The sequence below is a fragment of the Etheostoma cragini genome, chromosome 19, assembly GCF_013103735.1.
Source record: "Etheostoma cragini isolate CJK2018 chromosome 19, CSU_Ecrag_1.0, whole genome shotgun sequence".
NCBI lineage: Eukaryota > Metazoa > Chordata > Actinopteri > Perciformes > Percidae > Etheostoma > Etheostoma cragini.
In genome coordinates, this window is record NC_048425.1 from 18,863,928 (window position 1) to 18,876,965 (window position 13,038).

Consider the following 13,038-nt stretch of genomic DNA (forward strand, 5'->3'; position numbering starts at 1 on the left):
ATTTTCTATCCCCTCTCCACCCACCTCAAACCTTTTTCCCTCCATCTCTGTCCTCTTTAAAAAAAAAAAGAAAAAAAAAAAAAAAAGAAAAAAAAAAAAGAAGCCGAAGCAGCATATCCACTTGCAGTGAAACACAAAAAAAGCCTGACATTATTTTAATGCATTTTTGATCAGTCTAATTTTGCTAATGACCCCCACTGTCTCGGTCCCCCGCTCTCAGAAATACACTACAAGGAGTGGTAAATTAATGAGTTACATTTTTATCAGTGAAACTAATGAATTAGCCTGTGAGGGAAGTGGATATGGATGATGTGATGGATAAGTGGACAGGCCTGGATGTGTGTGTGTCTGCAGCAGTGTAAACGGGCCCGTCTGTGTGGGCATGGTCTTGTGCATAAGTGCGTGCAAGTTTCTTTTATTCCCTAACAAGGACAAAAGCACTTTGATCAGTACGCCAGCCTTGATCTGCCACAGCAATGACGTATCATCTCTCTCACACAAGAACACACACACTATCTTGTCTTCATATCTAATGTCTCCCACATCATCACGTCTTCCTCTATTCAAACCCACAAGCCGATCCGTCCACAAGTGCAACTGCACACGTTCGGCAGAACCCAATCCAGTTTCCATCCACGATTCATTTCCATTTCATTTTTATCTCAGTGTTTATTCTTTTCATAATTCTCTTGCTCTGACAGTTGTAGGAACATATGATGTACTGTATATTGTAGGTATGTTTTAATGTGTGCATAAACAAAAAAGACTGTCAGTCTTGTTCCTCATTCTGCAGCATTTTGATTTGATATTAGCAAATAATTTTGATAATACAATAATGGACTATATGAAAGTAGAAGTGACTATTGAAGTTATTTAGCGGACGTGAGTGTTTTTATTTTGACAAGAGTTGTTGAAAAAAAAGGAGAAAAGAAGATAATGAAAGAACATTTCCCTGTTTGTATGTTGGAGTGACGCCAGGCTGATCCTGGCTTCAAAGAACTTGTCAACAAGCAGGGATATTTTAAAGCTTTCTTTTTTTTTTTACATGTACGTTGTATATTTTTTCTTCAGTGGTTTTAATATTATAATATATTTTATCATGGAAAACTTGCAGAAATAATGTGCCAAAAGATGTTATAAATGTTGGGAGAAATATCTTGGTAGAGGTATGGCGTTTCTGTGCAGATATGCCAAGATGATTGGCAGTAAAGAAAGAATAACTGTCTCTGTTTCACTGCCTCCAGGTGTGCTCAGACAGGCCCTGGTTGCCCCCACATCAAATATGAGCTCTCCTCTGGACGGACAGAGGTCTGATCTCCAGCTCTGAGAATGATCGAGAGAGTCAAATAGTTCTGCTTTCCACACGTACAAAAAAAAGGTTGTTTCAACGTCAGTACACCAGTAGATGTGATAGCCAAAAGAGCAATCGTATTGTTATGTAAAATCGTTTCCAACAAATTAAACTTGGCATTCAAGAAGACATGCGACCATCATTAGACCGCAGTACAGCAGGACTCCAGCAGATCCAGTCCAGATCAGAAAAGGGGATGTTTGTCGACGTGTGAATTTCTAAAATGTGACGTACCTTCTAATGAGGACAAAGTGTCCTAATCATCGTTGCCTTTCTCCCATCTTATTTTAGTTTCTGTTTTGTAACCAGTGAATTCTAATGTGCCACAGGGAGGGGGGGGGGGGGGGGGGGGGGCTTTGACCAACTGCCACTTTGCTGCTTTTAAAGCCATGATGTCGCTCTCTCATGGGGGCGGGGCAAATTCTCATGGGGGGCAAAGCAGAGAAAGGGGCGGTAAAAGAGCAGAGCAGGATACCCAGGGCTCGATTTACACCTATCACCGTTTCTAGCCACTGGGGGGCCATAAGCAGGCTGGGGGAACACATGGTAATCATGCCATGGGACCATTAAGATCTATTCTTCCTTCCATTACTCCCTCCATTCCTTTATGTCAACCAATGGACTGTCCCTGCCAGGAATACAACTCAACAATCGATGTGTGGATTAGAATCCTTACAGCACAATTTTCCTCATTACCCTACCTCCCTGTATGCTATCCATTATTCATCCATCCCTCTTTCCTCCTGCCAGCCACTAGAGCGCTTGTTGTTGTCATAGTGTGTCTGTGAAAGTCTAAATGTGTTTTGCTTTTAGTCCATGTCAGTTTAATTTTAAAAGCATGTTTTATATCAGCTGACTGGCAGTGTAAATAGAGCGGCTCTGGCCCTGAAGGCTAGTCTCATTAAAATCTAGAACTCCTGTTATGTGGGGACCTAAGCCAAGCTAAACACATCGAGCCAGCCTCTTTAAAACATGCTACAGCACCCAATCTGAGTGAAGGACTATCACTCAGGGGGCAAGGACTCATAAAACACACTACTGTTGTTGATGAGGGGATCTCAAGTAAATACTAGTAGTTTTACTTCGTAAAGCCTTGCACTATGTCAGTTTAGTCCGAGACAGCTCCTGACACCGGTCAAATGGGTACGAACCTAAGTCAGGACGGACTAAAGTACGTTCATTGAGCCGCTCTGACCGCGATCGGCAACCATGCACCGTCGTCCTCAGCGCCCGAAAGCAAGAAGTATCAAACAACTTTTACAACAAGCTGCCAGAGCCTGACCCGTCCAGATGCTCATGAAGTGAGCGGCTGTGCTCTCTCAGACCTTAGCACCACAGTGGTGAGTTGGGAGGCTAACCCAAGTATGCTGCCCTACACAATACCTGTCCAGTAGGATTGTTTTGAGAGTCGGGCAGAAGTTATAGCAGCAACTACTTGATTGAACAGAAGAATGGAGTAAAGTTAACTGTGTGCATGTCTTATGTAACTTTGCTGTCTGATCCTACCAGGACATGAGGAAATTATTATACATTATTATTACTTGATTGTTTACATTTTGCTGTAGTCCACAGCATCCCAATTAGTTGCTTCATGGAATGTTCTGCTACTTTCCAACTGAGCACTAGCCTTGGGCGCCTTAGATGCGTCTGTGCGTAAGAGGAGCTTTCTCCTGGTGCCGGGGAGGGGAAATGGAAGGGATTCCTACAAACTTCTAGGGACACTGCCTTAACTATGAAAAAATTGAAAAGCCTTCATTACAGAAGCTATGTGAATGAAAAATAAGACCAATACTCCCCATTATTGCTTAGGCTCAAAACACACACACATACACACACACACACACACACAAGATCCAAGACCTCAAACACATAACAACTGGACTTAAGACAATGTTGGGGGGTTTCTGCGGAGTATAATCTCACTCACTCTCTTTCTCACACACACACACACACACACACACACACACACACACACACACACACACACATTTTTACGGCTAAGAATGTGCCTTTGTGGGGGAACATATGAAAGTGGGGAGTAGGACATTTTCAGCGTTGAACACTTTATTTTCTGCTTTCTGTTCAATATTTATGGAAATGCATTTATTTATGTAAAGGACACACAAGTGAGAATTCAAAATATGATGGACTCTAATCCAAGGGGGCTTTTATTATAGGGACCTGGATCTTAAAGTTGACCCCCAAGTGTTGCAAAAGGTGATCTTTCCAGCTCATAGTTCTCCCACATGGTTTGCATCTGGTGTAAAAACCATCCGTACCAAAACACAGAAGTTGACCTTTTATCTAGGGAGGTCCCAGGACCTTTATGCCCAAACAGGCTGTTTCACCTTTATTTTAAGAGTCATAGCGAAACAACACGCTGACTATATGTCACAGGCCCTGAAAGTAAGTCCTCCTCAAAAACTTTCCAGAGCATCAAGGGAAAGCTAAAACTGCTTTAGTATCACAGTTAACAACAATAAAAGGACCAAAAATGACTACAATATGGACAAACGACTATCAATATTGGATTCAATTGAAATAAATGTGAGTTCCAGGAAAAGAAGTGCAGACGTTGGACCGGTCTTTTACACTTTTCTTCATGTTCAATGCAAATGCTCACGAGTCGTGCTGTGTGCAGCAAAGACACGGAGAAGGTTTGGGCGCAGCCAGGTGTCCCACAGGTGTCTGTCTCTGCTTGCCAGTGACAGTGAATCGAGACAGCCAACCACTCCTGTTTTACAACAGTTAATTACGTTCATTCATCCTTATAATAAGATATTTGGGGGATGAACTGGCCTGTTTTGATGATTGGGGGGGGGTTGAAACCACAAAATATGCCTATTACGCAATGTCAAGTCCACCCACCCCCGTATAGACAGCAAAGAGAGCAGTCAAGCAGTGGGATCAGACTGGAGTTTCTATAGCAGTAGAAATACTACCCCAACTACTTGAAACTATAATTTACTGCTGGTGTTATAGTGTGTATGGCGGTGGTGTGCATCACGGTTCGGAGTGCTTTTTTTGTAAAAGGGGCTAAGTTGTTAAGTTGCTATTTAATAATACATTTTTAAATGTCTGGTGCCTCCTTTAAAATGTCTGGGTATTACATTAAGTTAGGCACCGACACCCCCAGGCTAAAGATCTTTAAAATATAATAGTATTCCTCTTATATTGGGACCCAAACTGAGTAAATGTATTCTTTGAGACCGCAGGGCTCAGACTGATTAAAACATATTAGTATCATTATGTGGGGCACCAGCATAAACAGGCCCTGGATCTGTTTAAAAATGTCTGCCCACAGTTCCCTTCTACACAAGCTCAGCCCAAGCTGCAATTCTCCGCTTGTAGACACGCGCATCAGCCTGACAATATGACGAACACGCTGACTTCCAGTCCCTCCCACAAACCACATTAGCTACCTCTTCACGGCTCTGCCATGTGCCCGTTCTGTTAGCACTCTCTCCGAGCATCCTTCTACCTGCCAGGCTATTTCTCCTGCATCCACTCCCATCATCCCTCTCCACCCATCTCAAGCATCATACCTCGCTCTGCGTGGCTTTTTTGCTCTCTATTTAAGCTGTAACCATAAAATGCAACATAGTGACATGTTTACTGTTTCGACTGAGGGTCATCCTTGTCTACAGGTTTACTTGTGATGACTGTAATTTAAGGGAAACCGTAAAATCAACCTTCTCCAAGAGGAGCTGGAGCACTACAGTTTTTTGCCAGAAAGCCACAATCTCGGTCCCAATTCTCAGGTCTCTTCTATCCCTCTTTATTACCCTGGGTAGCACTCCATCTCCTCCAAGATCACTCGGTTGTCCTCAATTTCTGCTGTCCCCAACCAACTTCCAGTTGCTCCCTCCTCCCTCTTCCGTTTGATATCCCAGTCTGACACCAATCCTTTGCTCTAACGGCGGTGATGGAGGTTGTTCTGTCCTTGTTAGGACACCCCCCCCCCCCCCCCCCCCCCCCCCATTTGGACAAACTCTTCACCCCCCTTCTCTGCATTTCTATTCTCTATTCACCCCTACAATATCTACTCAGCCTTTCATGGCTTCTCTTTCCTCTCCTCTACTTCCTCACCTGCTCCTTCACAAGTGCTACAAACACGGGGAAAAGGTTTTTTTCTGTTTACTTGCCTGCTTCACATTTCTTCTTTCCTCACCTCTTGCTCTCCTTTTTTTGCATTGTTATCTTCACTTTTACTCTGCTTCCTGCGAGTCCCTAATTCGTCTTCCCTTCTCACCTCCTTCCTTTAATTCCCATTACAGTTCCTTTTCTCTTGCTACAGCTTTTCCTCCAGCCCTCTCAGATATCCCTCCCTTCTCCGTTCCAGTTAAAGGAAAAGTTTCACTCGTTTTGTTCTCTAAGCACCAGGTATAACGGTAATAACGATCTAGCCTTTTGAACTTTTTGAACTTTTTTTTAATATAGTTTCAGAGTGGTAAACATATTAATCATCCTTGCATATGTATCAAATCATTTCTTTATACGCAACTGTCTAGTAAAGCAGAATGTTATTACTCAATCCTAAATGTCCAAAGAGCCCAATATTTATGTATTTATAACAGCACATGTACTTTAGTAGCTCAGTGGTGGTATCTGCATGAATTAAGCTTCCAACTCTGAAATTGAACACTTGATGTTCACTTGACCTTTCCCTTCTTTTTCCTTCCAACCTGCATTTCTTCTCTTCTTTGTCAGTAAGAGAAAATAGCAAGCAAGAAATTCATCCCTTCATTGTCCATCATCATTCCTCCATCTCTCTCCTCTTCACATCCCTTCATTCCTCATAGTCAATCACCAACTCATTCCCTACGCTCACTGCCTTCAATTACCCACCATGCAAATAACCAGCCATTTGCAAACTATTCCACACACATATATATATTAATTATATTAAATTGCTTTGCCAAATATAGTCCCTGCACTGAGACAGTGTTTGTTTTTTTAATCCAGGAAGTGAGCCCTTCGTGTAGGGGGCAGATGTCACACAGAAAAGGTCAGCTGAATGGTGCGGCACACATAGCATGGGAGGTTGTGGTTTTGGTTACTATTTTAGATTTTAGAAATCAGTCCCATCTCATGCTAGAGTTTAAGTTAGAGTTGACTTTTTCAATATTTTCTCTAACCTTTACCAAGTGCTTGGAGTTACCATAAAGACAATAACCATGTTTTAGTCGTTGCCAGGAGCAGATATTGTACAGACCACAAATTAAAATCCAGCGCCAGCGAACGTTCAGCGTGCAGATCCATTCAGCATGATTGGTAACAAACTAGACTAGAGATCAAGTTGTCTCCATCTACTTCCATCCATCTCATCTTCCCCCATCATCTTTGCACCACCCCCATCATCTTTCTCCCTCCCTACTCTGCAGTTAAGCAGACCGTTACGGACATGTCGCTAATTAACACAATCAACGATGCCTAGTTGCCACGGGGACTAGCCGAATCGCCGGCGGCACAACAGTAAACAAATAGAATGTGTCATAAATGCCAATAGATGTGCACACGTTTTCTTTCTCCCACGTACACAGGGGTAAGCAAAAAACGCATACGCAGGCTGACACATGGCTGCAGAATTAAAACGCACACCCAAACAAAAGACACACATGCTCATTCACAAGTGCAATATTTACACACGCACACACAGCTTGGAGTGTCCCTGCATCGGCTTGCTATGTCTGGGGATACAGGATGATTAATCACACTCTGTACAGATGGCCACACCGGGGACACAAAAGGGAGAAGAGGAATGCAGTCCTCTCTCTCTCTCTCTCTCTCTCTCTCTCTCTCTCTCTCTCTCTCTCTCTCATCTAAAATGTTCTCTCTCTCTTACTGTCTTTCCTTGCCCTCTCTCCCTACTGGTCTGGGTTGACCCTTACTCTCCCTCTCTAGCATACTAAATTTTTGAGAGGCTTTCAGAGACTCTGTGTCTTGGCAAGGTGTCTACATGACCCACATTAATACCATTCAGTCTTTCTATCTATTCAGAAATGATTAAACAAACCCATGCACACAGGCCATCATGTTCTTTCCAATTGAATGTAAATGTCTCAGTCCCCACACAATTTCCACATGCGCACATCATTAAACACACGCCTAGAAATATATGCCATTCGTCACAATGTGAACTAAGGCACACCACACATCAGGTCTCTCCTACCACGCACAAGCGTGCCCCACCTCTGCAGGCCGAGTATGAGCAGGACAGTGACGTGAGGGTGCGTACCGAAGGGAGCGATCAACTGTATTAACGCTGAGTCACTCTTACCCTCCTGCACTTGAAACGGTAGAGTATTAAAGCAGACTGCAGGATCCTTAAAGCTTCAATACATCCAGGCAGTGGTGGAATGTAACTAAGTACATTTACTCAAGTACTGTACAAATGTGGGGTACTTGTACTTAACAAGTCCTTTCAAGACATTTTTTACTTCAAATCCACTACATTTCAGAGAGAGCTATTGTACTTTTTAGTCTACTACATTAATCTGATAGCTTTAGTTACTAGTAACTTTACAAATGAGTTTTTTTGTATGATTCCAATGTAGTTTATAAGACTTTTAAACACTTAATAATTGAACGTGTGCATTGCTCCCTCCACCTAATGATTGTCTGCTTCTACCACTACCAAATGAACGAGGAGATACTTAAAGTTTAAAGAATGAACTTCTAAGGACCACCCTGATCTCTGAGCTGAACTCGCCCGGCACCGTGGGAACTTTAAGGAAATCAAAGCCCAGCTCTACAATGTGGGCGTTAAAACCCGTCAGGTGCATCCCTGTTAACTGATGGTTCCATGGTCTTTTGATGTCTAATTTATGACACCCATCAAGGCCCACTGGTTAAGTTGGGAAGATGTACTTATGTCCAGACAGAAAGGATGCAGTGGTCTTTTTTCCTGTAAGCTCTTTACATGAGAGGATTAGTGTGTGTAGATGTTTTGTGTTAACAATTTCTACTTTATTGCATTCATTAAGACCCTCTTGTGTTTCTAAATTGTTTTACAAAGGTCTGTTGACTGTTCTTCCCAGACCTTTACACACTCAGAGACGACATCTCCAACACACAGGCAATATTTTATTTCATATATTTTCTTTCCAACTGTTTTGACATTTCACACTTCTGCTGCTTATTATTTAATACAATGGAGACTCCACATACAGTGGAAAATATAGCACTGTGAACATGTATGAAAGTATCACACATGTTCACAGTGCTCTCAAGGCTAGATTACCCTGGAGTAAAACCCGGTTGGAAATGGGTAGCTCCCCCCCATTAGTGCTCGGGTTTGTTCTGGATGCCCCATGTTCCCTGTTAGCGGGCTAACTGTGTGCTGAATCCCTCTCTGGGCCTTTCTTCCCCCATTTTCATGACAAACCAACTGGCTGAAGATCGTTGCGGTTCAACTCCCTTTTGTTATCGGATGAGAGTTACTCCCGGATTCTTACTGATCAAATTAAAGACTTTCTGAAACCAATACAACGACTGGTATGTCACCACGTACAATCTCTCCAAGCATACATCAGAGTCCACATTATTGCTCATACCTCACATGTTGCTAGGCAGCGACGGTCTAAAATACTGAAACTTTCTTCTGACATTCTTGATCTAGACTAGACCGTCTGTGAAACACCTGACCCTGACTATACCAGCAGAGACGTGTCTTTCAAACCAACTTTAACCTCTTATCTCCCAATAAAGCTGTCCAACTCCTCCGCAAAACTATTTTGAATTTGGGGATAAACCCAGCAAATTAGTCGCCTTGCAGCTAAAGGCTCAAAAGTGGATTTCTCAGATCCGGTCTCCCAACGTCAACAACCTCACTAACCCAACCGACATTAATCCCACCCTGCCATCACGGTCTTAATTCGCCCCCGGCTGATACCCTACACACAAACGTTGTGTTATTTCAATTATTTAATTTATTATCTTACTTATTCTCTATATACGTGATAATTAATTGCTATAGTAACATCATAATTAGTTGTTTTTTGTCTCCCCCCCTTTCTTTTTGCTATCAATTAATTACAACTGCCATAGAGGACGTGATTGTTGTTCAATAAGTAGCTATGTGCTATCCTTGTTGCCTTGCTTGTTTTTCAGGTATTAAATGGTTTAGCGCCATCTTACCTGGCTGATCTTTTATGCCACCATTCTCCAATCAGAACGCTGAGGTCGTCAAATCTGCTTCTATTGGACGTCCCTAGATCAAGGTTAAAAAATAAGGGCGATAGAGCCTTTGCAGTGGGTGCCCCCCCCCCATGGAACAACCTCCCCAGGCATATTAAAGCTGCACAAACTCTACAAACGTTTAAATCACTGCTTAAGATGCACCTGTTTGCTGCAGCTTTTAACCCTCGTTAACCTGGATTATGAAGTTTTAAAGTGTTGTTTGTTTCCCTGTGATGGTGGAGTTTTTTTTTATTTTTGTTAATTATGTATTTGACATTGACCCTGTTCAGCACTTTGGTCAACTGCTGTCTTTAAATGTGCTATAGAAATAAAATTGACATTGACATTGACATATCCGTTTGTTATCCGTACGTGGAAAAACTAAAATAAAGTTATATAAAAAAATACTTAGTTGATTGAAAACGGTTTTGATGTACCAGTTTCTAAAATGTGAGGATTCTTCTCCATGGATTACCTTTACATTTTTTTGATGGTACTTACATACCTTTACTTCCGTAACATTTTCTATGCAGGGCCTTTACTTGTAACAGCATGTTTACTATGTTCCCTTCAGTAAAAGGATCTGAGTACACCCAGGCAAACTCTGGGTTCACATAGAAAATGCAGGGCACACTAGGAACAGCTTAATATCTAGTCAACTGCACACTGGTTGGAGATTTTTCTTAGCTTTGTGAAAATAAAAATAAAATCCTTCTCTCCCCAGTCGTATGCTGGCTAACATCAGACGCCGTCTGTCACAGCCCCCCACAGAGACATCCAGCGGACTTCACTTTGGCTTTAGGCTTACAAGGCCCTGAGTGAACTTGGGTGTCTGGAGATTAATGCTTTAATATATATATATTTAAAAAAAGGTCAAAGAAAATTGTACTGAAGTAGAATTGCAGTGCTGAGTCCTCTCCGCCTGCTAAGCTAGTTTCAAAGATGCAATAGAGCGCGGGAGAGGTGCAGGCAGCGGGGACAGATCTGTGGGACCAAACCGGTCACTGCAGGGCGGACTGGAAGTTGTTTAATGTAATTCATCACACATTTTGACACCTGCCCAATCATATGGTGTCTAGTGTTTGCTACCAAAATCACTAGAGACCATTTTGGTATTTAATTGTTTTGATTAATAAATCAATCAATCTTAATTTATATAAAAGTCCTTCCGTTGGTTGGACCTCATTACATTCTAATGTCTGTAAATTGAATTTTAAAAAACGCTGAATTTAAAAGCTTTTCAAGAATAAACCTACAAAATGTATTTTAAAAGTCAGGTTCTGATTCACCAGAGACTGTTTTCCTCTTTTTATTTCTTATAATATTATAATGTACTGATCATTTTATTGATAAATGTATCATTCGGGGTGGCCTAAGGTTTGGGGGGGTGCCAACTGTGGGCCAAGGCATCCCCAGCCCGTGGACCTTTATTCCATGGTGTTACCATTTCAGAGAAATTCTATTTCCTAACTGAGTGATTGGTTGGTGGCAGAATACAGACATATATATAAAATGAAATTACATGCTATACAATGACACTTGTCACTTTTTTTACTTACTATACCAATTAGAAGCTACGGTATACCGCAACATCTGCTGAGGTTTGGTGCTGTAAACATGCCAACCAACTAGCCGTATGACAACATTTACTGCTGCCATGCATTACGTTTCTTTTTCTTGTAGATTTACACAGTGGGAAAGAAATTATTAAATGACAACACTCTGCTTAGTTTGACAGTTCTTGTCCGTTTGGTGGCTTGGTCCCAGGCAGCGTCTACCACATTTACACCCACATGTCACCGTGGCCATGCTACTATTGCCCATGACGCTCTGCTGGACAGGCAGCTTCTGATGACCCAACATCAGGCCCCCGGACCCTGCCCGGTGTCCAATCTGAATATACAATTACTGCACCAAGAGAAGAAAAAACTTTGCAGGAATTCAGTGAAACATTTTTGAAACATTAAACTGTGTTTCTAGTGGGGTAGAGTGCAAAGCTCACTAAATTCATTCAGCTCATTCACAACCTCAGGAAATTTCAGAGAAAACAGCAAAACTGGAGTAAGGATACTGCCTTGGCATGGCAGTAAAGCAGTGAAGTGGAAACACATTTGTGAGATGAGGAATAGACACTGCAACCTGTGAGCCTTAAGCGAGTAAATTTCCCAGGCAGAGCAGGCAGGGAACGGTAGAGACAAGAATGTGAATGGGTCCTAATGGGGAGAATATGGAGATGGGAAACAAATGGCACCGCTGTGGGGCTGGAGCCAAAGCCCCCAGCTAACCACACAAGACGAAGACGCTGGTTTTATTAGGGTTTTCTATTCTTGTCTAGTTCACAGATTGATGGGTGAACTTAAAACTTTAAGACGTTTAACCAACAGATATTATAAAAGACTTCTTTCCCAGCTCTGAGAATTTAACTCAACAATGAAAACAATTACAAATGAAATATGTCAGATATTGAACTTGTGTTTAGAGTGAACTTGTATGTCTAAAGTCAACAAATAGACAGAAAAGCTAGTTGATTTTCCATCAGGTGAGTTCATTACCATTGTGACATTTGAAATGGTTGATGAATGGTTAAGCAGGAGTGAGACGGGACATATTTCTACCTGCGTGGGAGGAATTGGACTGCAAATACAGCGTGGAAAGAAAAACAGGTGGCTCCCCTAGCGGGGACGCCACGTGATCAGCGGCTGCACATTCACATGGCGTGCACGGCAGAGAATGAAATGAGAGAGTCTGCTGTACGTCTTCATCATTAAATGCTGCATCACATTAATATGGCTGGCTTCACGTACAGCATATGGATTAGATAAAGTGTTAAAGTCAAAATCCAATTCTTGCTCCAAACCAATACCAGCACTGTCCACCAAGTAGGTTTGACCAGTAGGACCAGCTCTAATCCACAACCACGAGAGACGTGGCGGCTGCATCCCCCAGTGCTGCACGTTCTGCTCATTACGCCTGAGTGATTTAGCCCGGGCGCTGGTGATGTCTACGGATCAGCTAAATGAATTAGATTAGGGGGCTTTTCCCAGCTTATTCTTCTTTATGCTCGATATCTGTCATTAGTTATACTCATTCCTCATTTTCATGTCTCCTCCCTTCGCCCCTCTAATTGCCTTTCAGGTCTCTCTCTCTCTCTCACACACACACACACACGTTCACCTTTTCCAACCGCTTGCTTCTTTAAGCGGCACAAACTCATCTCCCCCCGCGCTTGCTTGTTTTTTATTTATTTTGGATGCTTTATACCTCGCTCTCCGTCTCTTTTCTGTTTGTTTTCTCAACTGCGGGTGTTGCATTGCAAACACTCCGTCTCCCAAGGCGATTTGAAGAGCCTCTTTTTTTCAATGCAAGCCAACTGTCACACACACAAATGTGCACGCACACCTCTAGCTATGTGACCAAACCGTGGCAGCGAGCTGCACGTCAGCTAAGAAGAATTTAGTGGGAAATATCCACTTGCAGGGCGGGCGGGCACACGCACACACACACAC

General features: G+C 42.5%; 1 protein-coding gene and 1 long non-coding RNA gene across 3 annotated transcripts in view; one reads left to right on the forward strand and one right to left on the reverse strand.

Annotated features, from left to right (window-relative positions):
* The window catches only part of LOC117962033 (pyruvate carboxylase, mitochondrial-like), a 252,631-nt gene that overhangs the window by 146,157 nt on the left and 93,436 nt on the right, over positions 1 to 13,038 (reverse strand). The gene's annotated exons all lie outside the window — the stretch shown is intronic.
* Positions 914 to 13,038, forward strand: part of LOC117962035 — a 19,730-nt gene continuing 7,605 nt past the window's right edge. The window contains exons 1-2 of the long non-coding RNA XR_004660546.1: positions 914 to 1,047; positions 9,775 to 9,789. This is a non-coding gene — a long non-coding RNA (uncharacterized LOC117962035). The remainder of the gene's footprint in view (positions 1,048 to 9,774; positions 9,790 to 13,038) is intronic.